This window comes from Podarcis raffonei, chromosome 13 (assembly GCF_027172205.1).
Source record: "Podarcis raffonei isolate rPodRaf1 chromosome 13, rPodRaf1.pri, whole genome shotgun sequence".
Classification (NCBI taxonomy): Eukaryota; Metazoa; Chordata; class Lepidosauria; order Squamata; family Lacertidae; genus Podarcis; species Podarcis raffonei.
Window position 1 is genome coordinate 3,098,599 of NC_070614.1, and position 24,068 is coordinate 3,122,666.

The following is a 24,068-nucleotide window of genomic DNA, read 5'->3' on the forward strand; positions in this document are numbered from 1 at the left end:
CAGTACATTAAAACCAAGAGGGAAAATAAATGCATTAAAAGCATCCCATCCATATCTAAAAGGCCACAGATAGTTAAAGGACAAAGGCCTGGTTACAGAAGAAAGTTTCTGTGTGGTGCCTAAAGATATGTAATGAAGGCTCCAGACGAATCTCCCTGGGTAGAGCATTCCACAAAGGGAGCCACCACAGAAAAGGCCCATTCTTGTGTTGCTACCCTCCGGACCTCTTATGGAGGGGGCACATGAAGAAGGGCCTCAGATCAAATGATGATCACAGAGTCCCGGTCTGCTCATAAAGGGAGAGGTAGTTGTTTAGGTCTTGAGGTCTTGAGCCATTTAAGGCTTTATAGGTCAAAATCAGCACTTTGAATTGGGCCTGGAAAGTAATCAGCAGTGAATGCAGTGTCTCCAGGATTTGCATTATATGCTCGAACCATTTTGCCCTGGTGAGTAACCTGGCTGCTGAATTCTTTACAAGCTGACATGTCTAAACTGTCTTCAGAGGCAGCCCCATGTATAACACGTTACAGTGATCTAATCTAGAGGTTACCAGAGCATAGATGACAGGAGTTAGGCTGTCTCTGTCCAGACAGGGCTGCAGCTGGGCCACTAGCTGAAGCTGATGGAAGGACTGGCTTTATATGTATGTTGCTCTCTGTTTACCTGTGTGAGAAAGGCTTCATAGCTATAAAACAGGGGTGGCCTGTATGATCTTTTCAAAAAGGGTGCTTCATGTACAACAGGAGGGTACCACTCCAGAGCATGCTCCAGGATATGAAGGCCCCTCCAGTCTTGAGGAGGGCTTGTTGAGCTGGCAAGCATGCAACAGCACAGGCGTGGAGAGGCGAGCTGAAATTTATGTTATTTTTCGAAGTAGCAACTGCTTTGCAAAGCTGTTTCTGGCATTTAATAAATTATTGTTATTACTACTAGACTGAAAGACTTCTATTTGTGAGCTGGAATAAAAAACGACCATTCTATTTTACACAGCTGTTTAACTGCCTCTTGGGTCATGACTTGTGCTAGCTGCAAAATTATGTCCCTGTGCTGAAATGAGTGCAGAATGAAGAAAGGGCCTAGTCAATGATTAAATGCATAATTACAGGTTTCATATTCAGTCCTGTCACTTCAGTGACTTGCAACCTCTGTTATTTTGTTTAAGTGATATATATTAGTGCTGAACTGTTAAAGCCTATAATCTTACTGTAAGGAAATTGATCACCAGCTTTTGTCTTCAGTCAGAGCTTGTAGGTGTACCATGTCAAAACCCAGTAGGTAGACCAGAAGGGGGTGACGCAAGTTTCTCGCCTGTCTTCCCCCACCCAACCTGCCCTAAACTTTGCACTTAATCAAAACTGTGCCTTTGCATCTTCTATCACATTGGCCGGGGGCCAATATCACAGCCTCCCGGCCCCATTTTTATTTCAATTTCATTTAATACTTATTACTCACTTTTATTTCCCAAAGCATTTTCTTGGCATCCGTCTGTCTTGAGAGATAATGGACTGCTCCTCCAGGGGTAAAGTCATGCCACTGTGTTATCAGCACCAAAGTGACTGCTCCAGGGCACAGGGTGTGGAGGTTCTGGGCCATCTCAGCCTCACTGATGTGGCCCAAAGGAAAGCAGAGCAATACATTTGGCACCAGCTTGGCCGTGGGAGTTTCTGGAAGAAGGTGTACAAGGGGCAATCCCACCATCTTAGGGGCTCCGCTCTGGATTTGCGTAGGGTTTACTCCTGAGCCTTTTCTTCTCCTGAAGATAATCCACAAGGCAGGGGAGGTTTAGGATCAGAGTTTTCCTTCTTGTAGGAGGGCTACCTTCTCGGGTTGACAAGCCCCATAGCATCTAATATAGGGTGGGGGGAACCCAATTATAGCATTAGAACAAAATTCATAACCAAAACCACAATAATACAAGCCACTCATCCCAACGCAACATGAATTAACAAGTCAGTTTACCAAAGAATACAAGATTTTGATGTGTACTAGGTCACCGAGAGAGTGAGAACCACACAGCCTCCCGACCTCCAAATCAGCTTAGAAGCTGTACAAGACTAGCTTTCTGTGGAAATACACACTTTCACACTTGAGAGGATCACATTTCACATAGGTACCAGTGAGTGTGTAATGAATGTCACTGCATAAAATTATTAAGATGCATTATTTTTCTTCTGTGTTCAAAAGGATGCAAATAAGTAGTACAAAGCCTGCTGAATAAGTGTAGGTAGGCATGTTGGATACACTTGATTTAAAGCAGTGAAATCAGGCAGCCATCTAAGGAAGGGGAGTCGGGCTTCAGCTGAGGAAAGGAATGGGTTTATTTTGGTTTCTTTGAGTTTTTCCATCTTAAATTCAGCTCTCCACTTTCCTACATCACTTTGTGATTTCTTATATAAAAAGTCCTCATGAAAATGCACAGGCGTTTTAGTGCTAATTTATCCTGATGTTGCCCAGCTAGTGGGAGCTGATGAAAAACATTGTGTAGAAGGCTTGAATTTTGGGTTCACAGGATGTTGAAGACTTTTAGCTTGTCTGCTAAAACTGAAGCACATTGGGGCACATGTGTTTTTCTGTCAGCATGATTCAGGGGTGGTTGTTTCAGTTTTGAGAAACTGATATTCTGTAAAGAAACAAATATATAAACAGAGTACCAGGGAAGAGCTATAGCTCGATGGCAGAGCATATACATTGTCTGTTGAAGGCCCAAAATTCAATCCATAACATTCTCAGTTAAAGGATTTCAGGTACTGTGGCTGCAAGGGACTCTGGAAAGTTACTACTTATGTTGTTGTTGTTACTCATACTCACTTTTTTAAAATAATAATTTTTATTAACCGACCAATCAAATCAAATCACATCACATCACATAAATTCCGAATTACAAAGCCGAATTTTAAATTTTTGTTGAGGGGACCCATATTTCAAGTTCCGAAGGGGGATTCTGATCATCTTCTTGCTACTGCGTTAATATCCACAAATCAGTCCAAATAATGTTCATAATTCTATCCAGTCTTATCTTGCTGTTTCCACATCTCATCTTATTCGTATATTTTTTCTTCTTTTCTTTATGATCTCTTCTGATAATCTCCTTAAGCAGACAAACACCAATTATAATCCTGTGTGAATTTTCCGTTCATCCAGTCCTCATATCAAGATGGTTTCCATATATCATCGCTTTCATAAATAACATCACTCTTTCCATCATTAATCTCGCAAATCTGTCGCTCTTAAGTCCCTCTGAGGAGTCTCACCCACAATATAAAAACAGCTCTGTTCCTCCTTCCAGACTTAAGTCCTCCGACAGAACTTGCCAACATGGCGACGGTATTTTTTACTGCGTCATTCCAAAGCTCTTATAGTTTCCACGATCTTCTTGAAACATGCTTTGGTTAGTAAACTATCTCCACACAGTCATAAACCCACAGCTTAAGTCATTTAAACGGCATTACTAACTTGTGACTTGTGGGGTGGGGGATTCTTGGTTAATCACAAAGAGAAAAGAAAGGAAAGTTTTCCCCCCCTCCCCCATCCAGTCCCTTTGCCATACCGAGCCTTGGTGGGTCTTCTCATGATTTATTCTTGTTCCTCCGACCCGTCTTGTTTATCAGAGATCTCTTCATTAGCAGTCTTTACTCCCCCTTCTTCCTTGAAATATGTGCATTCGCTTCCTCCTAATTGTTTCTTTTGAAGTTGCTGCAAACTAGAGGCGCGGATCAGAGACAGCGTCCAGGAGCGCCGAGATCCACAGGAGGGCTTTCTGCCTAGTGCCCCCATCCCCACAAATTCGGGGGGTGGTATCGGGCACAGCAGGCAAGGGCAGTCTCCCCCCACACCCTTGGGGGGGCAGGGAGGCTATTTACTCCCATCACAGCCTCCTAATTACCTCGTGTGGGTCGGAGAGATGTTATTGTCAGCCATCTTCCGATGCGCCCCTAGTGGCCCCTGACCCCACTTTTCTCCCTGACAGGGACTCAAGGCAGCTTACATATAAGAAAAATAATTGAAAAGCAATTAAGCCAAAATATATTATTGCAAACATGCAGATAATTACAATAAAAGCAGCAAAGCACCAGCCTTTTCATTAAAAGCAGTCCGTTCCCCAAACCTGTTGGAACAGGAAAGTCTTCGTCTGTCAACGGAAGGACAGAAAGGAGGGAGCCAGTTTAGCTTCTCTAGGGAGAGTTCCAAAGACTGGGAGCAGCCACCACTGAGAAGGCCCTGGGTGACAGTGGACTAGGTGAACCAACAGTCTGACTTAGTGGGAGGCAACTTCACATGCGAACCGATACTGCAGGAATAGTGCAAGTCTCTAGCATGCTCTCTTATCCAAAGGAAACAGGACACACGAGTTCTGTGAACAAGATCTCCCACAGGCTCTGAAAGATAAAATCAACTTCCACCGTCTCTGACCACTGGTCCTGCTAGCAAGGGATGATGTGAGTTATAGTCCAACTACATCTGAGGAACCATGGTTGAGAAAGGCTGGTCTACACTGAGTGAGAATAGCCCCCCAAGGTTTCAGATATTTTGGAGTCCCAAAATATTGTGCAATAAATATTTAAAGATTGCATATGGGCTTTTTTGAATGAAGCAGCCCAATTTAATGACTGAATGGGGCTCTTTAGGCATTCTGTTCAGGGCTGGCCCACCAATGAGGTAGAGTGAGGTGACCCCCTCAGGCAGCAGGATACACAGGGGCAGCAGATCCTGATGTCGATCTTCACTCACCCCATCTTCCTTGGCAGGGAGGGAGGGGCACCATATTGTGTTTCACCTCAGGTGCCAAAATGTCTCGGGCTGGCCCTGGTTCTGCTCACCTGTAAAAGCAGTACATGAGCAGGGGCGAGTATACTGTGCTCTGCCCCCACCATCACCCTGCATGTGTTGGAGGGCACACTTCTGAGGTGGCGAGAGTCCTGCACTACAGGTAGCCTGACCTAGCATAAGGCACTGAATGTTTCAGACTTCCAAGTTTTTCTAAACTTCCTCCAGACCAGGGGTCGGCAAGGTTTACCTCGCCTGGGCTGGTTCACTCCAGTGGAGATCCCTCTGTGGGCCGGATCATGCGCACGGCCACGATTTCCAGCATCTGCGTCTGCGCAGATGTGATTTCTGGCACTGTGGAAGCGAGTCCCCACGCTGCGCTGTGCTGGTTTAGCGCAGCGCGCAGGGACTCGCCGAGCTGGCGGCTTGGTTCAGGTGCGGCTCATGGGCCGGTTAAACGACCCCCGTGGGCCGCTTGTGGCCCATGGACCTTAGGTTGCCTACCCCTGCTCCAGACCATTAAAACAGACCTGGTGTAACAGGAAACCAGCTCTTTGATAGACAGTTTCTTCTAACCTGCTAACGTAAGAGATCTGGAAATTAGAAGTCTCATTGCTTCAATTAATACTGGAGAAGGGCCCTTCCCTCCAAAATACAGTGTCACAAAATATTAATTTTTCCTAATGAGCCATTCTCACTGGAACTGTCAAAACAGCTTCAATAGTTTCTGAGAAGTTATACTTTTGTTTCCCACAAAACAGTATCTCTCTCTCTCTACCACCTGCTGTTGTTTATGGCAGAAAACTGTAGAAGTTGAAATGTGGCAAGAGCTGCTGATATATATGTGAGTGCATCTTCAGTAACAGAAGCTTACTTCAAAGTAGACATGAATAGGAATGCACTGTTAGAAATGGTGGCTACAGAGTAAAATGAAACCTAGTTTGGTCCCTTTGGAGCAAGTCTGAAGGTGATCTATATGTTGTCTGTTGAAGCTTGCTTTTTTTCATTCAGGCTCCATAGAGATGCTGGCATAACAGATGTATTAAATGGGGATATATATGCAGACAGTAGTAAGATTTCTCCTAGGTTGGGCTATTCTTAAGGTGAGAGTCCACAGTTATTTTACTGTGTAACATGGTACATGGGCTCTGAGTTAAACATTAACAAAGACCCATCCCTTTTTAAAGAGGCCACTTGGAGCAGAGTTTTAAAGAAGTATTTATTGATACATGGCTATGTGGTTAAGATCCCACACATACCCAGATTTAAGCAAATGTCAGAGAGGTTTTCATCCCCTTCGAATTCACATGTGCCCACATGACTCCCATGGAATTGTTAACCACTTTGTCCAAGCACAATGTCCCAGTATTAAAAATTCCACTTGGCTTTCACCATCCCTCTGCCTGACAGTTAACATCTTAACAAACCATTACTATAAGCATTAACTATATTAATTTAAAATGGTTAACTGACAGTAATTCAACAATATATACTTAAAGTACCTGTGTCAACTTATTCCTTACAGATTTAGTTTTCTTTTTAACTAAGCAAAAAATGGTCTGTCTTTCCACAATTAAGACATTCCTAAGGTGCATCTTGGAACTCCTTTCCCTGCTATATTTTGATGGCAGTATATTTTTTCCTTAGATATTCACAGCCTTTCTTCTTTCAGCTAGTTGATCCTCTTGATCATTTTCCAGTTCTCTAATTACAAATTGTTAAAGTATGAATGTAGCTCAGTATCCTAAAATAATAGCTCAGTCTCAAAATAATCATAAATAATCAAGAGAGAGAATTAAAATAATCTCATAAATATCCCACAGCATTTAAAGTGCACTGAATAGATTTTTGGGATCCCTAATCCCTTCAGTTCCTCATCAGACTCGATTGCATACTAATTTCCTGTATAGGGAGCTGGATGGGAAATCAAATCTTTCATCCAGTTGCTTCAATATTAAAGTCCTTAAAATATCAAATGTTATCAGTGTTTATTAAAGCTTCACTTATCTAATGCTGCTAGAACTTCCTATTTCTCGAAACATTTAAGTCTTAAAGTAGAAGTCCAAATCTCCATGTTCAAATAATACATCAAAGGCACAATAATCTATACATCTTCAATCCAGTTTCTGACTATATCAATATATCACAGGCCACTCATAACATAGCCTCTCAGTGGCTGAGAAATAGCATCTTTAAAGGTTGCTAGCGGGGTTTTTTGTGGAGAAGTAACTTACCAAGCCCTATGCCCCTTGCAACTTGAGTCTTAGCTGAGGTCTCAGTTGAAGGTGTCTTATGGCTCGGTGCTCCAGGGCACTCAAGAGCGCATGGTTTTGTGGCCTTCTTCCTCCAAAGTAGCTCTGATTGAGAGTGACCTGAAGGTATCACAGACAAAAAAACCTAAGCCAACCTGAGTTTGGACGTGTGCCATGTCTAACACAGATATTTCCCACTGCAGACATACTGCGTGGAGCTGCCCCTACCCAAATGTAAAGGACCTTGTTGGCTGGGTCTCTTCTGGGGGTCCCCTGTGCCAACCAGATACAGTCTGATCACGGCGACGTTCTCAATAGTTTTGCAGGCCAGGACTGATAAAAGAAAGTACTACTTCATGCAAGGTGTAGTCGAACTATGGAGCTTGCTTCCCCAGGAGACAGTGATGGTCACTCAGAGGCACAGTGGGGGCAGCGTGAGGGGGGGGGGCATTGCCCCGGGGGCGGTTTCTTCCAGGGTCGCATTTTGCTTCTTAGGCCAACTGGGCAGATTGGAAGGATGCCTGCCTGCCCTGCTGTGTCCTTCTCACGTCACCCTCCATACCCTGCCCCCCCCCGTGTGCCCTGGCATGTGACAAAGACACACGAGAGCAGAAGCAGCAAAGCAAGTGCTGGGAAGTGCTGGGACTGCACAGTCATTTGGGCCTCCTAAAGTTATTCAGGCCTAACTGCTAACTGTGGAGTCACTCTGACGTGTGACTTGGCAGCCATTTTCTCTGTGTGTTCTCTCTAAGATTTCAGTCAGAGTCAGTCTGCCTCAGTGGTGAGCAGAGTCAGTATGGAATCTCAGTCAAACTGTTTGGAACCATGTTGTTTAGGAAGCAGTTTATTTTAACTCAGTAAAGCTCCTATCTTTCACTTAAAAACTCTGCATTATTAATTTACGCTGCTCGTCCTGCCCAGGCGCTGGGAAGCTATGTGCCACCAGTGTGGTCACCAGCATGGATAGCTTGAGAAGCGGATTTGACCGATTCATGGGAGGAGAGGGCTGTCAGTGGCTCCTAGCCTTGAAGGCCATGCTCTGCCTCTCCAGTTGGAGACAGCACTGTTTCAAAATGCTGGAAACCACGCGAGGGGGGAGTGCTGCTGCTCTTGGGCCCATGTTCTGCTCCCTGGCTGACCCCTGTGAGAACAGGATGTTGGACTAGATGGGCCACTGCATGATCCAGCAGGCTCTCCTTATGTTCTTGTGCATGTTCTCACTGCTTGTGTGTTGTGCTACATTGTGAAAGTCTACATTTGTTCTAAGCGGAAAGAATTTATAAATAGCTGTAGCATGTTGAATTATCAGATGCTTTGCTTTTAGCAGCCTAGGCTAAAAAACTAAGATACAAAGATAGACCCATTTTAGTCTGTCTCAGCACCTCATCTGCAATATGGGAGTAATACGGTAATACAAACCTACCTTACAGAGTTGTAAGGATTGCAGTGAAGTAATGAACATGAAGTGCTTTGTATTGAAAGAGCCATTTAAATGATCCTTATTGCCATTGTTACTTGGCTAATTTTATTACCTTTTGCATTCTAGCTATATAAAATCACAGACACAGTAATACAGATTTGTTGTGTATGTCAAGGAAGCAATATAGCAGAAGTTTAATTGGTGTGATGGTTTTGATCTTCCATCTCCAAATTGACATTTAACTTCTGAAAAGGAAGGAGGAAATGTATTCCCCACATCAATCAGACATAACAGGAGTGCCTTGTTAAAAGGATCATTAGATAATCAATAGCTAGAAAGAAATTACTCAGTGCTATGGATGTAATGTCTAGACAAATTGTGCCCTTTGGTTATATGGCAGTATATTCATAGACTAGCATTAGATTCAGAGCACATTGAGGTTTTTGAAGGATCAACACTTTAAAAGGAGAAACTGTAAAATTATGCAGTTGCTACCATTACTGACACATGTTGAATTCAAGTGAGGCCACAAATGGCCCTGAGAGCATCAAGACATGATGATTCTCTGAGATACTGTATGGTGAACAAACATGGCTGCCACAGCATCACCTCCTAACACTCCAGCGGCATTTGCACCCTCATTTGCAGCCTGCACATCAGCAGGAGAAGCACTTTCTGTTCCAGGTGCTCCAGCTCTTCCTAGCCATGTTAAAGGGGTGGGGAGAGAGTTTAATCGCCCTCAGACCATCTCATGGAGGAATTTGGTGAGGTGTGGATTCTAGAGGGGGGCAAGGTTGAGTATATTTATTGTGAACCAAAGTGCAAATAAAGCTTGTCAGATGGGAGAGAGAATGGTCTGTGGGCACATTGCAGGCAAGTGTGGAGGCTGGTGAATCCCAAATGAGATTTAGCTACAGGTGGAGCAGTCATCCTTCACAGCACACTCAAAGCAGATGGGCAAGTGAAACTATGCTTTGGGTTGCTTTGTGCATTTACTCTCAAGTAAATTTGAAGATACTATGGTTCATTCATGTCTCGCTAAACTCAGGTCATATTAACTATAAAATATATAAAATGAACAACATCAAAACAAAAAAGTGTAAAGGGAGCTAGTGAATAGTATATTCCATGAATGCATTAATATATGCGTTGTTCTATATTGTGATGTATTTCACCTTGACCTTGATAAAATGTTGTATACTGTATTTGTGAATGGACAAATAGCTCAGAATGTGGAACCGTGAGTCAAATAGTATCTTGGGAATGGAGGTTGTCCTCCTCCCAGGTACAGACACAACTTGCATAAAAACAATTTGCCTGAAATAATTGCTGCTAACATCATCATCATCATCATCATCATCATCATCATTTTATGTGTATGCAGCCTTTCCACAGTTAAAACAATGGCTTACAATATGAAAAGATTTACATAGTTATAAACATAACAAAGTAGTCATAAAAATAAATAGCACACATCAAAAACTACATAACCAAACTGAACAATTTCCACATGAAAATAAAGATACAAAAAATTAATATCGGTAACAGCAAAAACTCCCGACAAAACTTGCCCCCAAATACCCCACCCTGGGCCAGGTGGAGAGAGGCAGGAACCCAGCAGGTCAGACTAACAAGTACTTGGCTTGCGATATCACAGTGCCTAGCATAACAGCTATAGCTGTGTCTGTGGGGATGGGATCCCAACAGGTACCTGCTGCCATGTTAACATTTATAACAATGCAGGTACGGGCTAACCACATTAACTGTGGAGTTGAGACCACCAGTGGTTGTTTGATGGGTTTCATGCATGTCTACTCAGAAATAAGTTTTTGCAGTGGGCTTCCTCCCAGGTAAGTGAGAATAGGATTGCAGTCTTAACCTTGAAGTGAGATAGGAACATAGAAGTAGTATCATGGGTGTAGCCAGGATTTTTGTTAGGGGGAGCAGGCCTTTTATGGGGGGGGGGCAGAACCTCAGCTACATATTTTCTTGATTTTTCTTAATGGGGGGGGCAATTGCCCCTCCCTGCCCCCTCTTGGCTACACCCATGACTAGTATATTAAATCTGTATGTGCCAAAAAGCCAGTAAACTTAGAATTGGAACTGGCATTCAAAGAGTGAGACATGTGACTTAGCAGGTGATAGTCAAGTAAGTTTTACTCATAGTAGGCACATTGAAATTAATGGGCACAACATAGTCAGTTTCATTAATTTCAGTGTATCTACTCTGAGTAAAACTTAGATGATTACTACCCATAATTTTTAACAAATTATGATGATGAGTATTTATATAGCCCTTTATTAAAATCCTGACTACTTCAAACAACTCCTTAAGGTAGGTCAGTATTATTGTCCACATATTGCAGTTGGGGTGATATAAGGGTGAGGTTTACCGACAGTGACTTTCCATTCTGCCAGTCTCAGGTCAAACTATCATTTGGATATATAATCTGAAGATTTTGTAGACTAAAACAAAGTAGATACCAGAAAACATGCAGTGTACATGTCAATGTTTCTGAACAAGTGTAGAGAAATAAAAGAAGTTTGTTGCATTGGGAATAAAGAAGGAGACACGTGCATGAAAAATTATGGCTGGAAAGTGTGGGAAAAGATCAGAACATTGTGGGGGAATGGCAATTGATTTTGACAGGTATATAAATCTAGGGATGGGGTCTGAGCACTCACAATCAGTGCAAAGGTAGTGAGAGAAAGGACAGCTGTGAATTGAACCAAAGGCAAATTTCCCTGGGGAACACTGACTGGGTGATAGGCAGCAAACCAAAGTGAAGAAGGGAAAAGTATACCATCAGACAGAATTTATTTTTCGTTATTTGTGAATTTTAAAGAGCACATACCTATTCAGAAGTATGCCCTTTTGGGTTCAAAGCAACTTGCTCCTATGTAATTGTGTATAGTCTTGCATCCAAAGAATGCTTGCCAAGTGTTTTTAACAGTTACTATCTACAAGATATTATAGGAAATTATTTCGTCTGTTGGCATCTGGGCACCTCTTAAGGTTGTAACCAACTTTTGCATGATGGTTCCTGAGATCAAGAAGCAGGTTTTCACCTTTCCTTGAATTTAATTGGACACCATTTTGAATCAGGATGGTGGAATGGACCTTTCAAAACAGAACTGATCTTTTGTTTTCTTAGAATTCCTGAGCAATGCCAGGTTTGATGCTGTTAGTTTTTACACAATAAAAATAACAGAACCACAAAACAGCAAGCAGTGGAACAGACAAAAATTCTAGGGTTAAATTGACTAAAACTAGTATATCCAAAATATCCAATAGAACAAAAACAGGTATATACCTAGCGCCAAACTGAAAACAAACTTGATGACTACCAGGACAGCCTCCTAACTTCATACAACATGTGTCCAACACATGTCTTATAAATGACTAATGGTGCTCAAATACAAAGTGAATATATTAAATGCATGTCAGCTACAGAATTTTCACTAGCGCAGAGGCAGAGTGTGTCTCACTGGCACCTGTGTGTGTGTGAAAGAGAGAGGGGGGCAAGGAGAGGGGCAGAGAACAAACAGTTCCCACTGTGCCTGCCCTGCCCCTGCTGCCTCATGCTGGGGAGAGCGGCATGAGAAGAGTGCAACAGACACGCACCTCTTGATCCCAGCCTCGCCAGCAAAGGTTGGGACTGAAGGGCGCACGACTGCCACATCCCCATGCCACCATCCCTGAGCGGTCTTGGAAGGCTGGGATCTGGGGAACGTGGTGCGAGGAGGACGCAACAGCCACATCCCCCCTAACCATGTAAGATGCAGTCTCAGGGCTGTTGCATATGCAAGCCTTTAGGTCAAATGTTAAGAAACAATAATAAACAATAGCAAAAAGCTATAGATGCTAGCTGAGCACTGCCGCATGGGTAATATACTTTAAAGTACACAAAAATGCTGTCCTTTTTCACTTGTCTCATGACTTCCTAGCAAGTTACAGTAGATTGCAGTCTTAATGCGGTAAGTCAGGTACAGAAGCCTAGACCAACTCCCAAATTCTGATTTTAAGCGCTCATTATAGCTTCTGCTTGACCCAGTCAATTTACCACCAAATGTTAAAACACTGCATCTGTTTCTGAATCAATAGACTGGGATTTGTTTTTTTGGTTAATTTCTAATTCAGGTTCAACTGACTTTCAATAATTATTTAGATTCTATTCCAGTTTGAAGGGGAAATGTGGTTGATTCAGTCTGGTTTTCAATTCATGGCTAGTTTGACATCTTGCTTTAGTTTTTCCTTATGGTTACACTTGTGGGATGTAAAACTGCAGTCAAGTACAACATTCCTACAGTGGACATGTTAGGGGATGTTTTGTCCCACTCAGGAGAAAAAATCCTGTTTCCTCCTGAGCTGGGACAGACTTCCACTACATGTGACTCAGTGAAGGTGTGGTCTGTTGTACTAGCATGGAGGAGCACGCGGCCTCCATGTTCTGATCAGTGTGTCTTCTGCATTTTCTATGTTGCTGTGTGTTTGGAGAAGTGACTGCTTAGTCGCAGTCACTTGGGACTCACTTCTTTATGGAATAGTTCTAGTTGTTATGTAACCTAAGCCTGCCTTCAGGGATATATGTCTGTGAACCCGAATGAATCTGTGAGTAAACTACTGTACTTTTATATTAACATGAATCAGATTCTTGTGTTTATTCTTTTTTAAGAGGGATCAGAAGGGATTTTACCAGGAAGGAATCCAGCAACAAGCTGATCGCTGCGTAATTTAAAAAGGGGGATGTTTTGAACTCTGATAGAATATGGAACTTGCTAGCGCAAGTTAGGAAGGATATTATTAAATAATATATCCACTCCTGCCTCCCTAATCATCCACACACTACAGAGACCCTGGAGAATTGCAGTCCATTAAGAAGTACTTCTGCACATGTAATTTTGACAGGTTTGGGACATTTCCAATTAACAGTGTATTCCTTCTGCCGCTACTAAGCAATATCCAGTCCGGATAACTAGTTGGTGAAGTATTGTCTAAAAGTCTAGCTAGTGTTTGATGGCTCTTTTTCTTCTTTCAGCTAAGGCCCATTCCTTCTCTACTACATAGAGCACTGCACCACAACAAACATTCAGCACGATGCTGGTTCCTAAAGAATGAACTGAAGCAGGATCCTGGACTGGTAAGTTACTGGTTTAATTTGTTGTGATGAATTATTTCTGTAACAGCACTGCAAAACATGGTGGCGCTAAGGAGGCAAAAAGCTTTTTTGATCCTTTTATGGGAAACAAAACCCAGTGTTTTACAAAAGCCTGTAGTTTGGAGTGTTAGGAAGCTGAATGTTTTTGAGTGTTGAAAAAGACTTCATTATATATGTCAGTCATTAATGCATATTTATTATTCCTCTCCTCTATCCAGTTAAATAAGTGGATATTTTCTGCTGGATTGGAACTGATCTCTAGGAGCATTGTTCATAAAACATGTACCATGCTATGGGTATGTTTACAGCTAAAACTGGTTCTCCCTTCAGAGATTCCTGGGAATAGGAGGGTTGTTTTCGGAAGTGGAGGGGCTAGGGATAGCTAAAAGCCAAATTTAAATCGCCAGTCTTCTGTAGGGGAAGCCCTGAGAGTTAAACGGGTATGTCTTATGAAGGCATTGTAAAGATCTGTAACGAATGTGCCAGGTGAGGCTCCCTGGGGAGAGCATTGAATGCTCAGCATTCCGTAAGTGGGGAGCCACCGCAGAAAAGGCTGATTCTCGTGTTGCCACCCTGTGGACCTCTCATGGAGGAGGCACACAAGGGCTGTAGATGATGCTCTCAGGGTCCCGATTGGTTAATCCAGGTAGAAGCAGTGAGGCAGTCCTTGAGGTGGAATGCCCTTCCAGCAGATGTCAAAGAGATAAACAACTACCTGACATTCAGAAGACATCTTAAGGCAGCCCTGTTCAGGGAAGTTTTTAACGTGTGATATTTTACTGTATTTTTGGTTTTTATGGAAGCCGCCCAGAGTGGCTGGGGAGGCCCAGCCAGGTGGGCGGGGTATAAATAATAAATTATTATTATTATTATTATTATTGAGGTATTGCAGGTCTGAGCCACAGCTGAACTTGGTGAGAAAAGCAAGAGTGGATTAAATAAGACTGGAGGGGAAACAGGCAGAGCTGGCATGAGTGAGTGGCAAAAAACTTTCATTTCCTTTTTGGGAAAGAATTGGGGGAATTGTTTTCTTGAAAGAAGAAGGATTTGTGTTATGGGACAGAAATTTGTGGGGAGGGGGCTCAGAAGGAAAAAGAGAAAAACTTTTTTTGAATACAAGTGGGACAGAGGGTTTGGCTTTGCATCAGAGCGTGATAAGATCCCTGATGCAGCGCAACCAGGGCCCACCTAGTCCAACATCCTATTTCAAATGGCTTCCAGCCACATGCCTATGGAAGATGTGCGTATGGAAGATAAGCATGACGATGTGAAGATTACGACTCTCCTCTTGTCTGTCATTTATTGAACATGGTTTTCATTTACCTATCATAGCTGTCAGATGGGGCATCCATAAGTGGAACTGGGACACAGTAGGGAGGAGGATCTTTGGGAAGCAGCGTAACAAAGTCTGGGGAAATTTGTAGGGCTGCTTTTGGAGGCGTCAGCTGCTGCTGTTTGTCACACACTATGCACAACTCCTCATCCAAGGAGCTCAGAGCAGCTTCTTCTTGTTGTTAGATAGCCCAATTTGGCCAGAACTGCTTAGTTTCAGCAACAGCATAGTTTTCCATAGTTGAACCTGAAGGTTATTTTGTAGATAAAATGCTGTGAAAGACAAGCAGTACATTTTTCTTGTAGCTCATTCTAGTAAAAGCTGCAGAAACATTAATCAAAGTGCATGTCTTACCCGGCAATGCTAATGGAATGTAGTAGCCCAGTGTTGAAATACTGAGTGAAATATGAGCAGTTCACAGAAGGCTGTTCTTGAAGGCTGGCTGCTTAATACATGTGCAGTCCACCTTTTCACCCTCCAGAGCTGTCTCCGCTGCTGCTGCTGCTGCTGCTGCACCCATTCTCTCTCCATCCATTGACTGCTCTGCGCTGCCATCCATCTCGCCTCTGCAGTTTCCATGTGCTGATCTGCCCCTTACCTGACACCCACCACGGCCCTTCTTGAGCCCTTCAGTTTTAGCTCCCTCCCTCTCTTCTTATCCATCCAGTGCTGTGAGCTGCCATGCCCTGCTGGATCAGCCCTGTTCTCACAGGGGTTAACCAGATAGATGCCTGTGAGAAATCTGCAAGCAGGATTTGAGCACAAGCCGCTCTCCCATTGTGTGGATTCCAGTCAGCACCAACCCTCATATGAGGAAAGGTGAGGTGACCGCCTCAGGCAGCAGGATCCACAGGGACAGCAGATCATGCCTCCAAGTAATGCATTGCCCACTGCTGCTGCTGTTGCCGTCACAGGGGGGCCAATGACTCCACACTTCTTGGAAGACGGATCTGCCTCCTCCTCAGCACCCCTCCCCCCCCCACATTTACAGTGGCCTCTTGGCAAAGAGGAGGTGCTGCTGGCCAAAATGTATCGGGCCAGCCCTTTTTCCAGCAACTGGTTTTCAGATGTGGTTCCACCAGCATATGAGTTTTCTGCTGGCAAATCCCCTCTCTGCTGGCGTGTGTGTGTGCTCCACCTCTCCTAACCCCTCTAGCTGGCAGATTTGGTAGTTTGAATTGCTCTTCAATAAGTTGATTTTTCTTTTCAAAATTGCAATGAATTATGTGTATGTCCAACTTACTTTTTTGTGTTTTGTAGTCATCTTGATATCTTAGTACATCCATCAAAGCTGACAAATAATACATCGGACTAGTGTGAAAAAAGTCCTATATTTAAATGTTTTATTAATAATCTTATTACTCTTGGGTAATAGAGTTTAACAGGGTTTTTGTATTCCACTGTATGCGTTGCCAGAAATTTGTGTCAGCTTCTGCCATTTGTCTTCAGCCAGTGCACTGAATGCTTAGTATGACTTTACTAGTCTGAAAAGACAATTTGTAACCTGAAATAAGCAGCCCAGGCATTTGTTCATGTAACAGTTTTGATAAATGCATCCTGTGTTTCTTTAGTAAGGAAAATACAACACCTTATAAAATACTTCTACAAAACTCTGCATAGTGAGACTGAATGAAACCGAATTACCAAACACATATGTTGTATCATTTGTGGCCCACCTCCAGAGATGGAATCTAATGAAAGACAGTGGATTCCTGAACACTCAGAGAGATTTTCCAGAGGATCAGGCAGGTGATCCTGTTGTGACTCTAGTCTCGCTGTGGAATAGCAGGCTGCAAAGACCATTAGCACCGTTGCCCCAGTCCTGAGTACCCTCTCTGGTGCTGTGGAGCCTGTTCTGCCTCCTGGTGCTCCAGGGGCCAGCAGACAATGGAACAGGCTGAGCAATGGCTGGAACACTAAATGTGTGCTAGAGTGCATAATGATGCTTGCTGTGTGGTGTTGCAGGCAGTGGAAGAAAGCCTCCAGTGCATCCTCAGGTGGTCATGCGGCAGAACGTATTTTGGGTGGTATGGGTGTAGTTAACACCTGCTACAGTGGAGGGAGCCCTGCAATCCCTCAGAAATCCCCTGTGACCTTTTTGCCCAAAACCTCTGAGGATAACGTCCCTTGACTTAGCACAGTTTTCACAGCAAACCCAAATGAAGCATCCGTCACTGCCCAACTCTGGGATCATTTTCAATTGATGCTGCCTGGTGATGCAGAAGTGTTGCATCACATCTCTTTTTGTAAATCCAGTTGCTGCAGTGACAGGAGTGGGGGTGGGGGTGCAGGGACTAAGGATGGGACCCAAAGCTGCCATGGGCTGGAAGTTCCACAACTCCCTTCGGATAATGCTCCCGCCGGGTTCCAAAGTACACCAGTATAGAGAACTTTATGCATATTGCAAATCAATTAGACAGCTGTATTATTATTTTTTTAAAATGCTACTAAAAGGACTGGTTAACTGGTCTGGAGAAGAACAGGAAGGATGAAAAGCATGAAGAACTTCAAGAACTTTTCTCTTCCTTAATTGGAATCATGCCAGTTAACATTTAGGTGCAACCAAAGTGAAGCTATTTGTAGTAGGAGTTTAGAGAATGATTCAAAAGAAATTAGTCTGACTTAGAAAAGTTTTTTCTAAAATTGCTTTTATTGTTACAAGAATAAATAAATGTAATTGTTTCTTAGCAGTATCTACACTGCAAATGTTATAGTGGTTTTATTTATCCATTTAATTATCATGATTTCCCTCCTAGTATTTTGATAAATGCAACTGCAATGAAGGTGCAGATGATTGTGTTAGGGTCCCCAAACCTACCTGCAAAGAATCAAAGTTCCCAGAAGGGGACTGTAAGTTTGACATCAGTCAACTACACCATAGTTAAACAATTACCGTTGCAAGCCCAAACATGTCTACTCAGAAGTAAGTCCTATTGAATTCAGTGGCATTTACTCCCAGGTAAATTTGGTTGAGATTGCAGCCTAGGTGTTTCAGAAGTTAACTGGGATGACCTTCAATTATTCTCTGTTTAATCTTCCCCATCCCATCATACAAAACAGATGATTGGTCAGGGCTTGGTAATTGTTCATGTTTCTGGTGAATGTGGAAAGCCTTCTCCAGGAACGAAGGAACTGGTGAACTCTGTCCTCACTGTGTGTGTAAAGAAATTAAAATTCTCAGATGTGAGGAAATACGCTCTTTGAACTCTTAATTGCCACTCAACGTATATACAGATATACTTTTAAACATTCCCCCCCAAAATACTATATTTTGTATATGTAAATAAAAATGTTTTGATACTGTTTTTCTTCTACATAATTAATAAAAAACCTTTTTACAAACACTAATACACACAAACACATTATAGTATTAAGCAAAATTAAGTATGCAACATATATATATATCCCCTTTGTAAGGGCAAAACAAATGCCAGTTGTGAATTTCAACTTCTTGTTAGTTTTGAGAACCTGCTTGCTTTGTGTAGTTATTAAGAAGTAGTTGGCATCCTTCATCTCCACATGGACAATTGTGGTGCATTGTATTTTCTTAAGAACATGGGTGGGGGGACGTCTTTAAAAAAGTGGCAGACTTTTCTTTTTCCTGACCCTAACAATTAAACATTAGAGCAATATAGATTACTTCAGACTTTAAAGGTCACGACTAGTTTAAGAAGTCTGAAAGTAATGCTCAGGCACTGCCTAGAGTGGTGTTGCTCTGCTCAACAGAGGCCGTGGGTATATAGTGTTTCATAATATAAAGCACCTTTTTCTTTTTTGCCATGCATGAGCAGTTGAAACTCCACATTGTTTTTCTGCACAGTTGTCGCTGCCATTCAGAGCTGTATCAGGGCAAACATTAAAACAATGCTACTTGATACTAGAACAGTGGCGATGGCAGGGTGTTTATATATATAGATGTAACATGAATTATAGTTGTTGTTGAAAGCGTTCTGAAGAACAATTGCAGGTGCTAGTTGTCCTTGAACCCAAAATAGCTACTACACAGAGAACTGGATGCTTGTTTGATGGTTCAGGGAATATTTTTATAATGACATCTTCAGCTCATGGCAACTGTAAGGTCTTGCTGTATTCATAATACTTCCATCTGCTCACACAATCCTTTGTGCCCATTGAGTGTTCCAACTCTTCCCTTGCCCTGAGTAAAGAAAAGCAGAGTTGCCCACTGATTCACTATTTTTCTTTGGCCTTGGCCGCATTTTCCTACTCTTCATCAGCTGCAAGCAACAACATTGGGGCTCTCCAGTCATTAATGCTTGCAGTGGTTGTTCAAACTGAAAGGTGCCATGAGCACTCAAGGGCTTTCTGTACGTAGAAGAACCCAAGCTGGATAAGACTGTTAAATTGGGGTGTGGGGTATTTCCTCCCAATCCAAGCAATAGCTTCAAAAGTGGGATTCTTCCTGAGAACTGGAGCAGGCGGGAAAAGGGCTAAATCCCCCTTCATATCTGCTGTGATTCTTGCAGTTATAAGCTCCCCTCCACACAGAGGCTGTTCTGTTAAGTAAAAAAACCCCAACACATTAAATGTTTGGTTTGGCTCCTTTGTAAACCAGACCCTTCTTGCAAATCTGTCTGACCTTTGCGGTGAAATGGCTGCTGAAGCTTTTCTGCATCCAACATGGATCTTTAAATTTCAGTTTCACCTAAATATCATGGCTAATTGCCACCAAACATATATTTATCTGTGCTTTAAAAACAACAAACAGACAGACAGACAAACAGCAAAACAACTTACTGGTATGACAGTAAATACTAAAACGCCAATTATGTGTTGTTGACTTCCTTATGTCAGTTCTGAATCTTCTGCCTATCAGTTGTAATTGGTGGCCACCAGTTCCATAGTTCTGAGAGGGGATGAAACATCACTCTTTCTCCATGCAATTTTTCATCTTATAAACATCTTATCCTTCCCCTTCTTTGTTTCCCTTCCCTATATGTATGTGTGCTTTCCTGTCCTCTTGTTCCAGCCACTCTGTTCTTTTCCCCACTCCCCCTCAGTTGTGTTGCAATACTCCATGCCACTGAGCTTTTTATAGTTCTGTTTTGGGGTCCCCTCTCCATCCCCCCCAGATTGTGTGTGTGTGTGTGTTCCTTAAGTTTACTTGAGTCTGCTGGTACTTCTCTCTTGTGTGTTGGTGGTATGGTTTAAACTTTGTAAACATTGCCATGGAAAACCTTAGATCCGTATTAGTATATAGATAAGAAGTTGGTGGGCTGTGAGAAATTGCATGGGGAGGGGACAGGACAAACAGCTGGGGAAATCCCCTCCCTGTTTCAAGTGCGACAGCATGAGATTACTGAGCTCAGGGACTTCCTCCTCATCTAGCCCTCATCTCGCTAGAATAATAGAAATGCTATATATTGTTGACTGCTGAGGTCTGGGAAGTGGATACAGAAATACTGTATTCTTAAGCTTCCTTTCCCAGGAGCTTCCACTATAACAATGATGGAGCAATTCACTAGGTGCAGGGGAGGCCACCAGCATGGATGGCCAAAGGAACAGATTTATTCATGGAGGATAACTCTCTCCACAGCTATTAGAAACATGATAGCTAAGTTGCACAAATGCAGTACAGTGGTACCTCGGGTTAAGTACTTAATTTGTTCCGGAGGTTTGTTCTTAACCTGAAACTGTTCTTAACCTGAAGCACCACTTTAGCCAATGGGGCCTCCTGCTGCTGCCACGCCACCAGAGCACGATTTCAGTTCTCATCCTGAAGCAAAGTTCTTAACCTGAAGCACTATTTCTGGGTTAGCGGAGTCTGTAACCTGAAGCGTATGTAACCTGAAGCATATGTAACCCGAGGTACCACTGTATAACTCTTGAGTTCTGGATGCTAATGGCAAGCAATGGAGGACTGTTGCCTTCCTACTCTGCTTGTCAGAGGCACCTGGCTGCCTGACAACGGAAGCCACGCTGAGCTGGATGGACATTTTGGTCTGATTCCAGCAAGACAGTGTTTCAAGTCCGCTTGGCTGCTCATCTTTGGCACAGCATTTCCCACCCTCAGGGAGCTTGTGAGGCTGCTGCAGCCTCTGGAGGCTTGCTCATAAGCCGCTGTCCATTCAGCACTCTGTTCTTTGCCTTCTGAAGAGATTCTGGCTGTATACAAAAAATTTTTTTCCTTCCAGTAGCACCTTAAAGACCAACTAAGTTCGTTCTTGGTATGAGCTTTCGTGTGCATGCACACTTCTTCAGATACACGAAGTGTGCATGCACACGAATGCTCATACCAAGAACTAACTTAGTTGGTCTTTAAGGTGCTACTGGAAGGAAAAAAATTTTTTCTTTTGACTATGGCAGACCAACACGGCTACCTTTCTGTAACTGGCTGTATACAGACAATGTGTTTTCAGAAGCCGCATTGTACAGTTGTCATCGCCTACATTACACATGTGGTTTTTGTGTCCTGCTAAGCCTGTGTTTCTGTTGTGTTTCAAGCTGTAGTGTGATGATGATACTACTGCAGTAATGTTTGGATAGGTGTCTGTTGGATAGGGCTCATGAGGAGCAGAACGCTCTCCCTGCATATAGTTACATGGGTTCGCATCCTTTGAAAGGATGGGTGCATATCTAAGAGAGAGGGCTGGTGGTAGCTCTGGTCCCTGTCCACTTCCCCTCCCCTTCTTTATTGGAAACTGGAGCTCGTCTGTCTTGCCTTGCTTTGCTTGGCCATCCTTTGTTCCACTTGACTCTGTTTGTGGGAACCTGAGCTCTTGCTATGAATGTCCTATTTGGACAAAGACACTCATACTTCTGGAGCCATCACCTGGAGCAAAATAACCTTGTGTGGCCATCCAGAGCAGTTATAAGGCATCCAAAAACTTCCTGACACTGCCACATTCCCACTGATATTCTAGCAGGAAATATGGCAGGGTCAGGTGGTTCCAGCATGCCTTGCACCTGCACTGTGCTGTTGTATGAGGTCTTTCTTCAAAGCCCAAAAAGAGAAGGGGGGGGGAGAACCTCAGCAAGGTAAGCCAAACTCCTCCTCCACCAAAAAGTTTAGTGAAATTCACCCACCCTCCTGAAAGAAGCAGAAATCCCATTCAGTTTTGTGAGCCTTACTTTAAATGCAACTACTTTCTGGAAACATCCCTGGAGGTTGGAACAGAACACCCTGGAGTAGTACTCCTTGAGCTACTCCAGAAGGATACCATGGTCAATGGTATCAAAAGCCACAATGGTATCAAGAGCCCAAGAAGAGCAAGTAAGGTCACACTCACCCACGTCATCAACATGGGTGACCAAGGCAGTTTCAATGCCACAACCGCACCCTGAAAGCAGGACTGTCATGAATCCATATATTGTATCCTCCAAATGTTCCCGAAGCTGGAAGCCACCACCTTCTTGAAACCCCTGTCTTAGAAGGGGGTGTCTGTCATAAAACCATTTTGCCAGCAGGAAGTTTCAATACTCTGCAAATTTGAACTGAAATGAGGCCTTTTTCTTCCTCCTTAAGATCATCATGCAGCCAGTTAAATTCCAGACACATAAAATCATGTTATTTTAGGCCCAATCATAGATCTTAAGATAATTATTTCTTAAACCATTGTCAGGAGTCAGGGAAGCAGAAAAAGGCAGCAATGGTATTTGCCAGGGCAGAGCTGCTTGTTGCGTGGTGCTCTGTGTCTGTTTCCCCCTGAGGGTTTTTCTTTTATTACGTGAAGCGAGCTTTCACAAGGATGAGGGGACTGTTTAATTCTTTCTTTCCTAGCAATGTATCTGTTTAAAATAGACCACCCCTGGCTCTCTTTCTCTCCAAGGGTTAGGAGGTATGGGGCCTGTATCTGTTATTTCTCTAGGAGAAAAGCGGCTCATTGTGGTTTTGAACAGCTAGAAAGGAGAGAAATGAAGGGGTAATAATAATAATAGCTGTTATTGTTGTTATTATTAATTTTTTGTATCCAACTTATCAAACTTGGTTGCCCAGCCCCTCTGGATAGCTTCCAACAGAGTACAGAAAAGCAGCAGCAGCAGCAGCAGCAACAACAGCAACAACAGAACATCACAGATTAAAAGCGTCACAGAAGCTTTACCTGATAAAATTAAGCCCCTGAGGGAAAGAATCACTAAACTACATGGAACTTATAGGTCCCCTCTTAACTTATCTCACTTGGATCCCATCCACTCTAGTAATATATATGTCTCATACAGCCCAATAAGTGACATTTCATGTTGAGCTTTTTTTGAACTTGGCAATAGATGAAAGTCACTATACTTGCATGCAAACATTTTTGACAGGGTCTTTTGGGATGTGTGTCTGTGGAGGCAGGAGGACTACCTGTGATTGCCTTTTGTGGAGTGTTTGAGAGCTGGCCCAAAACTTTCCTCTCCTCCCTGCCATGGGGAGAACGGAATGACCAAACTGGGAGAACCACACATTCAGATGCCTGCAAAACCTACCCTTTTGGTCATTAACTTCCCTCCCAAAAGTTACAGGATTGGGGAGAGGGTGCGCCAGCTATAGCAGGGGTGAGGAACCTCAGGCCCCGAGGTCCATCACACCCTCTGGGCACCTCTCTCTGGCTCTCAGAACTCTTCACCGTCCAGACGCAGGCCATGCCACTCTCCTTCGGCCACAGAGCCCTCACAACCCTGCTCTACACCTTCCTCTCGTGTTTTTGCCTGGCTGGAGTGTGGTGGAAGATGGAGAGTTGTGTATGTAGAAACCTCTGGCTTTTGCATGGCTGAAACATGCCATACTATACAAGGTGAAAGAGGCCTATATTGCTCCACCCACTTCTTGCCTCTGCCCCTGCTCACCACTAGCATGCGTTTCTCCACCTCTGAGCAAGAAGGTTGCCCCCTGGTCCAAGATATGCTCCCCCCCCCCGCAGGGAAGAAGAGGGAGTGATGATCAAATCAGGAATAGGGGGCATGAAGATCAACCTTATCCAATGGTTGAACTGGGAATCAAAGGCCATTGCGGGTAGGAAAGGGGCCTGCTCCGAATCGCATGAAGTGGCTGGAGACCCCAGAGGGCAGCCCCCGCCATTTCCTCCCTAGGAGTGGGAGGAGGCCAGCTGCGCCTTCTACTCACTGAGAGGCTGCTGTGGAGCTGGCACTGGGAGGAGCTGCTGAGGGGACAGCAGATCTGGCCTCCAAGGAGCGTGCCA

The 24,068-nt window shown here is 43.5% G+C and overlaps 1 protein-coding gene across 11 annotated transcripts in view; it reads left to right on the forward strand.

Moving 5' to 3' along the window:
* Nucleotides 1–24,068, forward strand: part of LOC128400250 (poly(rC)-binding protein 3-like) — a 285,355-nt gene that overhangs the window by 62,698 nt on the left and 198,589 nt on the right. For 9 of the 11 annotated variants that reach the window (XM_053362385.1, XM_053362389.1, XM_053362395.1 and 6 more), the window contains exons 1-2: nt 7,709–7,797; nt 13,476–13,577. The gene's annotated coding sequence lies outside the window, so the exon portion shown is untranslated. Of the gene's footprint in view, nt 1–7,038; nt 7,143–7,708; nt 7,798–13,475; nt 13,578–24,068 lie in introns of those variants that run through there. The other 2 variants (XM_053362384.1, XM_053362382.1) reach the window with 2 other exon arrangements.